This window comes from Oncorhynchus gorbuscha, linkage group LG12, assembly GCF_021184085.1.
Source record: "Oncorhynchus gorbuscha isolate QuinsamMale2020 ecotype Even-year linkage group LG12, OgorEven_v1.0, whole genome shotgun sequence".
In the NCBI taxonomy this organism is placed as follows: Eukaryota; Metazoa; Chordata; class Actinopteri; order Salmoniformes; family Salmonidae; genus Oncorhynchus; species Oncorhynchus gorbuscha.
In genome coordinates, this window is record NC_060184.1 from 23,425,313 (window position 1) to 23,440,798 (window position 15,486).

Here is a 15,486-nt window from a genome sequence, read left to right on the forward strand (position 1 = left end):
TCCCCGGTATGTCTCTCTACTGCACCAGAATCCATACTCCCCGGTGTGTCTCTCGACTGCACCAGAATCCATACTCCCCGGTATGTCTCTCTACTGCACCAGAATCCATACTCCCCGGTGGGTCTCTCTACTGCACCAGAATCCATACTCCCCGGTGTGTCTCTACTGCACCAGAATCCATACTCCCCGGTGCATCTCTCTACTGCACCAGAATCCATACTCCCCGGTGTGTCTCTCTACTGCACCAGAATCCATACTCCCCGCTGTGTCTCTCTACTGCACCAGAATCCATACTCCCCGCTGTGTCTCTCTACTGCACCAGAATCCATACTCCCCGCTGTGTCTCTCTACTGCACCAGAATCCATACTCCCCGCTGTGTCTCTCTACTACACCAGAATCCATACTCCCCGCTGTGTCTCTCTACTGCACCAGAATCCATACTCCCCGCTGTGTCTCTCTACTACACCAGAATCCATACTCCCCGCTGTGTCTCTCTACTGCACCAGAATCCATACTCCCCGCTGTGTCTCTCTACTGCACCAGAATCCATACTCCCCGCTGTGTCTCTCTACTGCACCAGAATCCATACTCCCCGGTGTATCTCTACTGCACCAGAATCCATACTCCCCGGTGTGTCTCTCTACTGCACCAGAATCCATACTCCCCGGTGTGTCTCTCTACTACACCAGAATCCATACTCCCCGGTGTATTTCTACTGCACCAGAATCCATACTCCCCGGTGTGGCTCTCTACTGCACCAGAATCCATACTCCCCGGTGTGTCTCTCTACTGCACCAGAATCCGTACTCCCCGGTGTGGCTCTCTACTGCACCAGAATCCATACTCCCCGGTGTGGCTCTCTACTGCACCAGAATCCATACTCCCCGGTACACATCACGGACAAACTGAAATGGTCCACCCACACAGACAGCATGGTGAAGAAGGCATAACAGCAACTCTTCAACCTCAGGAGGCTGAAGAAATTTGGCTTGTCATCTAAAACTACTCACAAACTTTTACAGATGCACAATCGAGAGCATCCTGTCGGACTGTATTTTACACCAGCTACTGCATCCTGCCTATGCCGCATGCCATCGCTCATCCATATATACATATTCTATATCATCCCTTTACATTTGTGTGTATAAAGTAGTTGTTGTGAATTTGTTAGATTACTTGTTAGATATTACTGCATAGTCGGAACTAGAAGCACAAGCAATTCGCAACACTCGCATTAACATCTGCTAACCATTTGTATGTGACCAAAATAATTTGATTTGATTTGAGCAATAAAACTGCAGCTATATAAATCTCTAACAGCATCTCTCTCCTGCACCAGAATCAATCATCCCTGGTGCATCTCTCTAATGCACCAGAATCAATCATCCCTGGTGCATCTCTCTACTGCACCAGAATCCATACTGCCCGGTGCATCTCTCTCCTGGTCCAGAATCCATAATCCCCGGTGCATCTCTCTACTGCTCCAGAATCCATAATCCCCGGTGTGTCTATACTGCACCAGAATCCATACTCCCGGTGTGGCTCTCTACTGCACCAGTATCCATACTCCCTGGTGTGTCTCTCTACTGCACCAGAATCCATACTCCCGGTATGTCTCTCTACTGCACCAGAATCCATACTCCCCGGTGTGTCTCTCTACTGCACCAGAATCCATACTCCCCGCTGTGTCTCTCTACTGCACCAGAATCCATACTCCCCGGTGTGTCTCTCTACTGCACCAGAATCCATACTCCCCGCTGTGTCTCTCTACTGCACCAGAATCCATACTCCCCGCTGTGTCTCTCTACTGCACCAGAATCCATACTCCCGGTGTATCTCTACTGCACCAGAATCCATACTCCCGGTGTGTCTCTCTACTGCACCAGAATCCATACTCCCCGGTGTGTCTCTCTACTACACCAGAATCCATACTCCCCGGTGTATTTCTACTGCACCAGAATCCATACTCCCCGGTGTGGCTCTCTACTGCACCAGAATCCATACTCCCCGGTGTGTCTCTCTACTACACCAGAATCCATACTCCCCGGTGTATTTCTACTGCACCAGAATCCATACTCCCCGGTGTGGCTCTCTACTGCACCAGAATCCATACTCCCCGCTGTGTCTCTCTACTGCACCAGAATCCATACTCCCCGCTGTGTCTCTCTACTGCACCAGAATCCATACTCCCCGCTGTGTCTCTCTACTGCACCAGAATCCATACTCCCCGCTGTGTCTCTCTACTACACCAGAATCCATACTCCCCGCTGTGTCTCTCTACTGCACCAGAATCCATACTCCCCGCTGTGTCTCTCTACTACACCAGAATCCATACTCCCCGCTGTGTCTCTCTACTGCACCAGAATCCATACTCCCCGCTGTGTCTCTCTACTGCACCAGAATCCATACTCCCCGCTGTGTCTCTCTACTGCACCAGAATCCATACTCCCCGGTGTATCTCTACTGCACCAGAATCCATACTCCCCGGTGTGTCTCTCTACTGCACCAGAATCCATACTCCCCGGTGTGTCTCTCTACTACACCAGAATCCATACTCCCCGGTGTATTTCTACTGCACCAGAATCCATACTCCCCGGTGTGGCTCTCTACTGCACCAGAATCCATACTCCCCGGTGTGTCTCTCTACTGCACCAGAATCCGTACTCCCCGGTGTGGCTCTCTACTGCACCAGAATCCATACTCCCCGGTGTGGCTCTCTACTGCACCAGAATCCATACTCCCCGGTACACATCACGGACAAACTGAAATGGTCCACCCACACAGACAGCATGGTGAAGAAGGCATAACAGCAACTCTTCAACCTCAGGAGGCTGAAGAAATTTGGCTTGTCATCTAAAACTACTCACAAACTTTTACAGATGCACAATCGAGAGCATCCTGTCGGACTGTATTTTACACCAGCTACTGCATCCTGCCTATGCCGCATGCCATCGCTCATCCATATATACATATTCTATTCATCCCTTTACATTTGTGTGTATAAAGTAGTTGTTGTGAATTTGTTAGATTACTTGTTAGATATTACTGCATAGTCGGAACTAGAAGCACAAGCAATTCGCAACACTCGCATTAACATCTGCTAACCATTTGTATGTGACCAAAATAATTTGATTTGATTTGAGCAATAAAACTGCAGCTATATAAATCTCTAACAGCATCTCTCTCCTGCACCAGAATCAATCATCCCTGGTGCATCTCTCTAATGCACCAGAATCAATCATCCCTGGTGCATCTCTCTACTGCACCAGAATCCATACTGCCCGGTGCATCTCTCTCCTGGTCCAGAATCCATAATCCCCGGTGCATCTCTCTACTGCTCCAGAATCCATAATCCCCGGTGTGTCTATACTGCACCAGAATCCATACTCCCCGGAGTGGCTCTCTACTGCACCAGTATCCATACTCCCTGGTGTGTCTCTCTACTGCACCAGAATCCATACTCCCCGGTATGTCTCTCTACTGCACCAGAATCCATACTCCCCGGTGTGTCTCTCTACTGCACCAGAATCCATACTCCCCGGTGTGTCTCTCTACTGCACCAGAATCCATACTCCCCGGTGTGTCTCTCTACTGCACCAGAATCCATACTCCCCGCTGTGTCTTTCTACTGCACCAGAATCCATACTCCCCGCTGTGTCTCTCTACTGCACCAGAATCCATACTCCCCGGTGTATCTCTACTGCACCAGAATCCATACTCCCCGGTGTGTCTCTCTACTGCACCAGAATCCATACTCCCCGGTGTGTCTCTCTACTACACCAGAATCCATACTCCCCGGTGTATTTCTACTGCACCAGAATCCATACTCCCCGGTGTGGCTCTCTACTGCACCAGAATCCATACTCCCCGGTGTGGCTCTCTACTGCACCAGAATCCATACTCCCCGGTGTGGCTCTCTACTGCACCAGAATCCATACTCCCCGGTGTGTCTCTCTACTGCACCAGAATCCGTACTCCCCGGTGTGGCTCTCTACTGCACCAGAATCCATACTCCCCGGTGTGGCTCTCTACTGCACCAGAATCCATACTCCCCGGTACACATCACGGACAAACTGAAATGGTCCACCCACACAGACAGCATGGTGAAGAAGGCATAACAGCAACTCTTCAACCTCAGGAGGCTGAAGAAATTTGGCTTGTCATCTAAAACTACTCACAAACTTTTACAGATGCACAATCGAGAGCATCCTGTCGGACTGTATTTTACACCAGCTACTGCATCCTGCCTATGCCACATGCCATCGCTCATCCATATATACATATTCTATTCATCCCTTTACATTTGTGTGTATAAAGTAGTTGTTGTGAATTTGTTAGATTACTTGTTAGATATTACTGCATAGTCGGAACTAGAAGCACAAGCAATTCGCAACACTCGCATTAACATCTGCTAACCATTTGTATGTGACCAAAATAATTTGATTTGATTTGAGCAATAAAACTGCAGCTATATAAATCTCTAACAGCATCTCTGTCCTGCACCAGAATCAATCATCCCTGGTGCATCTCTCTAATGCACCAGAATCAATCATCCCTGGTGCATCTCTCTACTGCACCAGAATCCATACTGCCCGGTGCATCTCTCTCCTGGTCCAGAATCCATAATCCCCGGTGCATCTCTCTACTGCTCCAGAATCCATAATCCCCGGTGTGTCTATACTGCACCAGAATCCATACTCCCCGGTGTGGCTCTCTACTGCACCAGTATCCATACTCCCTGGTGTGTCTCTACTGCACCAGAATCCATACTCCCCGGTATGTCTCTCTACTGCACCAGAATCCATACTCCCCGGTGTGTCTCTCTACTGCAGCAGAATCCATACTCCCCGGTGTGTCTCTACTGCACCAGAATCCATACTCCCCGGTGTGGCTCTCTACTGCACCAGAATCCATACTCCCCGGTGTGTCTCTACTGCACCAGAATCCATACTCCCTGGTGTGTCTCTCTACTGCACCAGAATCCATACTCCCCGGTGTGTCTCTCTACTGCACCAGAATCCATACTCCCCGGTGTGTCTGTACTGCACCAGAATCGATACTCCCCGGTGTGGCTCTCTACTGCACCAGAATCCATAATCCCCGGTGCATCTCTCTCCTGCTCCAGAATCCATAATCCCCGGTGTATCTCTCTCCTGCTCCAGAATCCATAATCCCCGGTGCATCTCTCTCCTGCTCCAGAATCCAGAATCCCCGGTGCATCTCTCTACTGCTCCAGAATCCAGAATCCCCGGTGCATCTCTCTACTGCACCAGAATCCATAATCCCTGGTGTATCTCTCCTGCTCCAGAATCCATACTCCCCGGTATGTCTCTCTACTGCACCAGAATCCATACTCCCCGGTGTGTCTCTCTACTGCAGCAGAATCCATACTCCCCGGTGTGTCTCTACTGCACCAGAATCCATACTCCCCGGTGTGGCTCTCTACTGCACCAGAATCCATACTCCCCGGTGTGTCTCTACTGCACCAGAATCCATACTCCTGGTGTGTCTCTCTACTGCACCAGAATCCATACTCCCCGGTGTGTCTCTCTACTGCACCAGAATCCATACTCCCCGGTGTGTCTGTACTGCACCAGAATCGATACTCCCCGGTGTGGCTCTCTACTGCACCAGAATCCATAATCCCCGGTGCATCTCTCTCCTGCTCCAGAATCCATAATCCCCGGTGCATCTCTCTACTGCACCAGAATCCATAATCCCCGGTGCATCTCTCTCCTGCTCCAGAATCCATAATCCCCGGTGCATCTCTCTACTGCACCAGAATCCATAATCCCTGGTGTATCTCTCCTGCTCCAGAATCCATAATCCCCGGTGCATCTATCTCCTGCTCCAGAATCCAGAATCCCCGGTGCATCTCTCTCCTGCTCCAGAATCCATAATCCCCGGTGTATCTCTCTCCTGCTCCAGAATCCATAATCCCCGGTGCATCTCTCTCCTGCTCCAGAATCCATAATCCCCGGTGCATCTCTCTACTGCACCAGAATCCATAATCCCCGGTGTATCTCTCTCCTGCTCCAGAATCCATACTCCCCGGTGCATCTCTCTCCTGCTCCAGAATCCATAATCCCCGGTGCATCTCTCTCCTGCTCCAGAATCCATAATCCCCGGTGCATCTCTCTCCTGCTCCAGAATCCATAATCCCCGGTGCATCTCTCTCCTGCTCCAGAATCCATAATCCCCGGTGCATCTCTCTCCTGCTCCAGAATCCACAATCCCTGGTGTATCTCTCTCCTGCTCCAGAATCCATAATCCCTGGTGTATCTCTCTCCTGCTCCAGAATCCAGAATCCCCGGTATATCTCTCTCCTGCACCAGAATCCATAATCCCCGGTGCATCTCTCTCCTGCTCCAGAATCCATAATCCCCGGTGCATCTCTCTACTGCACCAGAATCCATAATCCCCGGTGTATCTCTCTCCTGCTCCAGAATCCATAATCCCTGGTGTATCTCTCTCCTGCTCCAGAATCCATAATCCCCGGTGTATCTCTCTCCTGCTCCAGAATCCATAATCCCCGGTATATCTCTCTCCTGCTCCAGAATCCATAATCCCCGGTGCATCTCTCTCCTGCTCCAGAATCCATAATCCCCGGTGCATCTCTCTACTGCACCAGAATCCATAATCCCCGGTGTATCTCTCCTGCTCCAGAATCCATAATCCCCGGTGCATCTCTCTCTTGCTCCAGAATCCATAATCCCCGGTGCATCTCTCTCCTGCTCCAGAATCCATAATCCCCGGTGTATCTCTCTCCTGCTCCAGAATCCATCATCCCCGGTGCATCTCTCTCCTGCTCCAGAATCCATAATCCCCGGTGCATCTCTCTACTGCACCAGAATCCATAATCCCCGGTGTATCTCTCTCCTGCTCCAGAATCCATACTCCCCGGTGCATCTCTCTCCTGCTCCAGAATCCATAATCCCCGGTGCATCTCTCTCCTGCTCCAGAATCCATAATCCCCGCTGTGTCTCTCTACTACACCAGAATCCATACTCCCCGGTGCGGCTCTCTACTGCACCAGAATCCATACTCCCCAGTGTGGCTCTCTACTGCACCAGAATCCATACTCCCCGGTGTGTCTCTCTACTGCACCAGAATCCATACTCCCCGGTGCGGCTCTCTACTGCACCAGAATCCATACTCCCCAGTGTGGCTCTCTACTGAACCAGAATCCATACTCCCCGGTACACATCACGGACAAACTGAAATGGTCCACCCACACAGACAGCATGGTGAAGAAGGCATAACAGCGACTCTTCAACCTCAGGAGGCTGAAGAAATTTGGCTTGTCATCTAAAACTACTCACAAACTTTTACAGATGCACAATCGAGAGCATCCTGTCGGACTGTATTTTACACCAGCTACTGCATCCTGCCTATGCCGCATGCCATCGCTCATCCATATATACATATTCTATATCATCCCTTTACATTTGTGTGTATAAAGTAGTTGTTGTGAATTTGTTAGATTACTTGTTAGATATTACTGCATAGTCGGAACTAGAAGCACAAGCAATTCGCTACACTTGCATTAACATCTGCTAACCATTTGTATGTGACCAAAATAATTTGATTTGATTTGAGCAATAAAAATGCAGCTATATAAATCTCTAACAGCATCTCTCTCCTGCACCAGAATCAATCATCCCTGGTGCATCTCTCTAATGCACCAGAATCAATCATCCCTGGTACATCTCTCTCCTGTACCAGAATCAATAATCCCTGGTGCATCTCTCTACTGCACCATAATCCATACTGCCCGGTGCATCTCTCTCCTGCTCCAGAATCCATAATCCCCGGTGCATCTCTCTACTGCACCAGAATCCATAATCCCCAGTGCATCTCTCCCCTGCTCCAGAATCCATACTGCCTGGTGCATCTCTCTCCTGCTCCAGAATCCATAATCCCCGGTGCATCTCACTCCTGCTCCAGAATCCATAATCCCCGGTGTGTCTCTACTGCACCAGAATCCATACTCCCCGGTGTGGCTCTCTTCTGCACCAGAATCCATACTCCCTGGTGTGTCTCTCTACTGCACCAGAATCCATACTCCCCGGTATGTCTCTCTACTGCACCAGAATCCACAATCCCCGGTGTATCTCTCCTGCTCCAGAATCCATAATCCCCGGTGCATCTCTCTCCTGCTCCAGAATCCATAATCCCCGGTGCATCTCTCTCCTGCTCCAGAATCCATAATCCCCGGTGCATGTCTCTCCTGCTCCAGAATCCATAATCCCCGGTGCATCCCTCTCCTGCTCCAGAATCCATAATCCCCGGTGCATCTCTCTCCTGCTCCAGAATCCATAATCCCTGGTGTATCTCTCTCCTGCTCCAGAATCCATAATCCCCAGTGTATCTCTCTCCTGCTCCAGAATCCATAATCCCCGGTGCATCTCTCTCCTGCTCCAGAATCCATAATCCCCGGTGTATCTCTCTCCTGCTCCAGAATCCATAATCCCCGGTGTATCTCTCTCCTGCTCCAGAATCCATAATCCCCGGTGTATCTCTCCTGCACCAGAATCCATAATCCCCGGTGCATCTCTCTCCTGCTCCAGAATCCATAATCCCCAGTGTATCTCTCTCCTGCTCCAGAATCCATAATCCCCGGTGTGTCTCTCTACTGCTCCAGAATCCATAATCCCCAGTGTATCTCTCTCCTGCTCCAGAATCCATAATCCCCGGTGTGTCTCTCTACTGCTCCAGAATCAATCATCCCTGGTGCATCTCTCCACTGCACCAGAATCCAAAATCCCCAGTGTATCTCTCCTGCTCCAGAATCCATAATCCCTGGTGCATCTCTCCCCTGCACCAGAATCCATAATCCCTGGTGCATCTCTCTCCTGCACCAGATTGCTCACCTGTCTTCACAGTGCCAGTGATTTTGGTCGGCCCACATTTTTAGCAGTCCCCATGCCTCTCCTAATGTGCCAACAAAACAGCACAACTCTGAAAAAAATTCCACAAGAGATGCCTCAGTCAGAGCAGACTGTTAAATTATGAATCAACAGAAAGTTAAATGAGAATGTGGCCTATTTACAAATCACCAGAATCAACATGGCTCCAAGTGGCTGCTCGGGGCTCCAAACCACAAGGCCTACAGTATGTCTGATTCCTATTCCAAGATCACAAAGTAACAAGCCATCCGAAACCTGGATCAAATGCTTTCACCTCACATTGTACTCTCAAAGACCGTTTCATTCTCTACAACTAGAGTATTGATGTTTTTCCATGTCATGGTTTTTGTGCCAGCCATGTCTCTATGCCTCTTAAGGACAATCTACCCGATTCCCCCATGATGTTTCTCCCAGTCCTTTTAGCTGTTTCACTCCACAGACAGGAGGCACAGAGACAGTGGATAAAGAGCCAGGGAGAATTCCGCTGTGATCTTTTAGGCTGTATTGATTTGAAGGAACCTACCCAGGTGTCTCAAATATCCTAGGGCTGTGCTGTTAACCTTTATGACATAACATGATGGTGTTGTAGTAAAGCAGCAAAGTGAGTTTTAAAACCTCTTCGATGTTCCCTCACGACGCCAGGACAGCGGAGTCAATCACCACCTTCCGGAGACACCTGAAACCCCACCTCTTTAAGGAATACCTAGGATAGGATAAGTATTCCCTCCCCCCCCTTTAAGATTTAGATGCACTATTGTAAAGTGACTGTTCCACTGGATGTCATAAGGTGAATGCACCAATTTGTAAGTCGCTCTGGATAAGAGCGTCTGCTAAATGACTTAAATGTAAATGTAAATGTTAAATGTAATGTAAAGTTCCCTCTTTTGGAGACCCGCGTGGTCTTGATATCGGTTTTACCTATAAATCGATATGTAAACACCATAGATCGAAATGGATTGCATTGCGTGGTAGCCCCGATTCTCACGGACACAGGAAGATGTCTCTTCTGCCTGTGTAAAATATGATGTGGAATCTGACTCCAATTGAAGCTGGGATGTCCTTCCGCCTGTCCATCAACCCCTTGCTGAACCCTACCTTAAGAAAATATACACGTTTTCTCTAACACTAAATATATAAATATGTATTTTACAGTTATAAGCAGAGGTGAAAGTAGATTTGATTTCTTACCAATACTTAACACCCAACGCACAAACATTTCTTTTCATACTACAAAAATGACAGGGTAGCCTACTCTGCTGACACTGACAAACAAACATATCAATAAAAACTATATTTTCTGATCCATTTAATCGGCCTACGAAAAGGGGAGACACAAATACAATATGAAGTCCATCTAACCTGGAGGAGAAAATTACTGTCCAAAAACAAACAAAAGTGGGACTGACCGAATGATGAAGAAAGTGAATACGCACCTCACCTTGGCCAATGTTCTCTGCTGGTGACAATTAAGTTAATAATGTTGATGACTAAAAGTATTTTCATTGTCATCTCTTTACACCAATAGCCATTTGCTTTCCAAACAGTTTTTCCTTGATTGTATTTTTTTTTTAATGCAATATGCCTGGCTGGGTCTCTATGTTTTTCACAGACAGTTGCAATTTAACAATCTTATTTGGTATGACTGCCCTTCTGACTGTAGGCTATGTGACTGTAGGTTATGTTATTTAAAACAATCAACATATATTTTTTAAGAAGCTAATTAACCTCTCTGGCCAAACCATGCTTTCTGGCATAGTAGACCAATGATGTTTTATTTATTTCTGTCGTCTATAGAAAGGAGAAAGCTGATTTGGGTATATAATTTTGGCAATTTAATAAAATGTAATTTATGGAAAGCATAGCTTCCCCTGTCCTTATGGCCACGTTGTCTAAGGCTTTTAATGTGGAATAAACACAACCAGTCATGATGTTTTAATGTTATTGTTAAACAATCACTTAACAAAGGCGCTCCTGTAGGCTACCCGCGAACATTCGTTCACTCACAAAATAATTTCAGCATCCAAACCCCAACAATGAACTGTGCACCCGCAATTTGAAGACTGGGAAGAGACATCAGTTACAAAACACTAACGTGTAGTGTAATGAAGTTCTGCGATTGTCATTAATTCTACACTTGTAGCCTGAATTGATGCCTCTGTTTTCCACGCGCGCCTCGGTCTCAGCCACTCATCTCTGCCTTGACAAAATGTAAGTGTTCTCCTCAAAGCACAACTCAATTTGGAGCGTAGACCACCTGGTTTCCAGTCAATTCACTGTTTCATGCCGCTGACATGCAGTAATGGTGCAGTAGCCTATAGTTTCTGGTCATGTTGTATTAACTGTGATAGGCTAAATCTTATTGTTAGTCGTTTTATTCAAGAATTATTCATGCAGTTCTGATCAATAGGAAATACATAATATACAATATTTCATATTTTCATATTTTTATCACATTTGTACTGTGTACTTGAGCTTGTGTCCTCAAAAGTCACTACAACTCAGCAATGTATAGCTATTTGTAACAGAAAGGTGAGATTTGAACATTTCTTGGAGTATGCAGCATTACTAGTTAGCCTATTGTATAAGGCCCTCTCATGATAAAGAATGACTTTTGGGGGTTACATAGATTACATTTTCGATTACATTTAATTACATTTAAGAGGTTGTAGCCCTTTCCTGTAGTAACATGACCAAATCGCCCTTTTGTGGCCTCATGGGTGGAACTGTATTCATATTTTTCATAATCAACAATATTTCACAAAATCTGCAGAAAATCCGGTGTTTATGTCAAACGGTTTTGTTATATTTCAAACTTCTGTGATGTATATAAAGTCTAATATTGGGATGCAAACTGAACATTTTACGTTTCAACTCTATATCTGAGAAGGTGTCTTGTTTTTTTAAAGCCCATAACCATGGGTGTGAGGTGTATACTTTTCATTCAAAGTAGATTTGTTAAAGAATACCAAGACACACTCTATGTGACCCACTGCAGTAAAAGGTTAAATGACAATTTAGGGAATGCTAACATGTGTCTTCTCCCTGTTTTCATCCCAAGCATAAGTGAAATGGGAAACTAAAACTGTGTGCTGAATAGGCAGCCACTGTGCGAGTGAATGAAATCAGACATAAGAGGAATAAGAGGAAGGACTATGAATTGGACTATGGTTTGAGTGGGATATTCTGCTTTAGCATTCTCTTCCTATAGAGAATCCTAAAGTAGAGGTTGACCGATTATGATTTGTCAACACCGATACCGATTATTGGAGGACCAAAAAAAGCCGATACGATTAATCAGCCAATTTTTTTATTTTATTTGTAATAATGACAATTACAACAATACTGAATTAACACTTATTTTAACTTAATATAATACATCAATACAATCAATGTATCCTCAAATAAATAATGAAACATGTTCAATTTGGTTTAAATAATGCAAAAACAAAGTGTTACAGAAGAAAGTAAAAGTGCAATATGTGCCATGTAAGAAAGCTAACGTTTAAGTTCCTTGCTCAGAACATGAGAACATATGAAAGCTGGTGGTTCCTTTTAACATGAGTCTTCAATATTCCCAGGTAATAAGTTTTAGGTTGTAGTTATTATAGGAATTATAGGACTATTTCTCTCTATACCATTTTGTATTTCATTAACCTTTGGCTATTGGATGTTCTTATAGGCACTTTACTATTGCCTGTGTAACAGTATAGCTTCTGTCCCTCTCCTTGCTCCTCCCTGGGCTCAAACCAGGAACACAACAACAACAGCCACCCTCGAAGCATCGTTACCCATGCAGAGCAAGGGGAACAACCATTCCAAGTCTCAGAGCGAGTGACGTTTGAAACGCTATTAGCACGCACCCCGCTAAGTAGCTAGCCATTTCACATCGGTTACACCAGCCTAATCTTGGGAGTTGATAGGCTTGAAGCCATAAACAGCGCAATGCTTGACGCACAACGAAGAGCTGCTGGCAAAACGCACGAAAGTGAAGTTTGAATGAGTGCTTACCACTGCTCAGTCAGACTGCTCTATCAAATCATAGACTTAGTTATAACATAATAACACACAGAAATACGAGCCTTAGGTCAATAATATGGTTGAATCCGGAAAATATCATCCGAAAACAAGACGTTTATTCTTTCAGTGAAATACAGAACTGTTCCATATTTTATCTAAGGGGTGGCATCCATTAGTCTAAATATTCCTGTTACATTGCACAACCTTCAATGTTATGTCATAATTACGTAAAATTCTGGCAAATTAGGCGGCCCAAACTGTTGCATATACATTGACTCTGCGTGCAATGAACGCAAGAGAAGTGACACAATTTCACCTGGTTAATATTGCCTGCTAACCTGGATTTCTTTTGGCTAAATATGCAGGTTTAAAAATATATACTTCTGTGTATTGATTTTAAGAAAGGCATTGATGTTCATGTTTAGGTACACATTGTGTAACGGTTTTCTAGGTGTGGTGAAGGAGAGTCGGACCAAACTGCAGCGTGTAGATTGCGATCCATGTTTAATGAACCAAAAACGTAACACGAATCCAAAACACAAACACTACAAAACAAAGAACGTAACGAAAACCGAAACAGCCTATACTAGTGAAACCTAACATAGACAGGAACAAGGACACTAAGGACAATCACCCACGACAAACTAAAATAATATGGCTGCCTAAATATGGTTCCCAATAAGAGACAACGATAAACACCTGCCTCTGATTGAGAACCACTCCAGACAGCCATAGACTTTGCTAGATCACCCCACTAGCTACAATCCCAATACATACACACCAAAACACAGCACAATACAAAAACCCTATGCCACACCCTGGCCTGACCCAATACATGAAGATAAACAAAAAATACTTTGACCAGGGCGTGACAGAACCCCCCCCCCCTAAGGTGCAGACTCCCGAACGCACCTCAAAACAATGGGAGGGTCCGGGTGGGAGTCTGTCCATGGTGGCGGCTCCGGCGCGGGACGTGGACCCCACTCAGTTAATGTCTTAGTCCCCTCTCCTTGCGTCCCTGGATAGTCCACCCTCGCCGCCGACCATGGCCTAGTAGTCCTCACCCAGAACCCCACTGGACTGAGGAGCAGATCAGGACTGAAGGACAGCTCGGGACTGAGAGAAAGCTCGGGAGTGAGAGAAAGCTCGGGAGTGAGAGAAAGCTCGGGAGTGAGAGAAAGCTCGGGAGTGAGAGAAAGCTCGGGAGTGAGAGGAAGCTCAGGAGTGAGAGGAAGCTCAGGCAGGTAGATAGATCTACCAGATCCTGGCTGGCTGGTGGTCTCAGCAGATCCTGGCTGACTGGTGGATCTGGCGGATTCTGGCTGACTGGCGGATCCTGGCCGACTGGCAGATCCTGGCCGACTGGCAGATCCTGGCCGACTGGCAGATCCTGGCAGACTGGCGGTACTGGCGGCGCTGGGCAGACTGGCGGCACTGGCGGCGCTGGGCAGACTGGCGGCACTGGGCAGACTGGCGGCACTGGCGGCGCTGGGCAGACTGGGGGCACTGGCGGCGCTGGGCAGACTGGGGGCACTGGCGGCGCTGGGCAGACTGGCGGCGCTGGGCAGACTGGCGGCGCTGGGCAGACTGGGGGCACTGGCGGCGCTGTGCAGACTGGCGGCGCAGGGCAGACTGGCGGCGCTGGCGGCGCAGGGCAGACTGGCGGCGCGGGGCATACTGGCGGCGCTGGGCACACTGGCGGCACTGGTGGCGCTGGGCAGACTGAAAGATCTGGCTGCTCCATGCTGACTGTCGGCTCTGGCTGCTCCACGCTGACTGGTGGCTCTGGCTGCACCACGCTGACTGGCGGCTCTGGCTGCTCCATGTGGGCTGACAGCTCTGGCGGCTTCTTACAGACTGGCAGCTCCTTACAGACTGACAGCTCCTTGCAGACTGACAGCTCCTTGCAGACTGACAGCTCTGGCTGCTTCATGCAGACTGACAGCTCTGGCTGCTTCATGCAGACTGACAGCTCTGGCTGATCCATGCAGACTGACAGCTCTGGCTGATCCATGCAGACTGACATCTCTGGCTGATCCATGCAGACTGACATCTCTGGCTGATCCATGCAGACTGACATCTCTGGCTGATCCATGCAGACTGACATCTCTGGCTGATCCATGCAGACTGACAGCTCTGGCTGCTTCATGCAGACTGACAGCTCTGGCTGCTTCATGCAGACTGACAGCTCTGGCTGCTTCATGCAGACTGACAGCTCTGGCTGCTCCATGCGGGCTGACAGCTCTGGCTGCTCCATGTGGGCTGACAGCTCTGGCGGATCCATGCAGACTGACATCTCTGGCGGATCCATGCAGACTGACAGCTCTGGCGGCTTCTTACAGACTGACAGCTCCTTGCAGACTGGCAGCTCCTTGCAGACTGGCAGCTCCTTGCAGACTGGCAGCTCCTTGCAGACTGGCAGCTCCTTGCAGACTGGCAGCTCTGGCTGCTTCATGCAGACTGACAGCTCTGGCTGCTCCATGCAGAATGACAGCTCTGGCTGCTCCATGCAGACTGACAGCTCTGGCGGCTTCTTACAGACTGGCAGCTCCTTGCAGA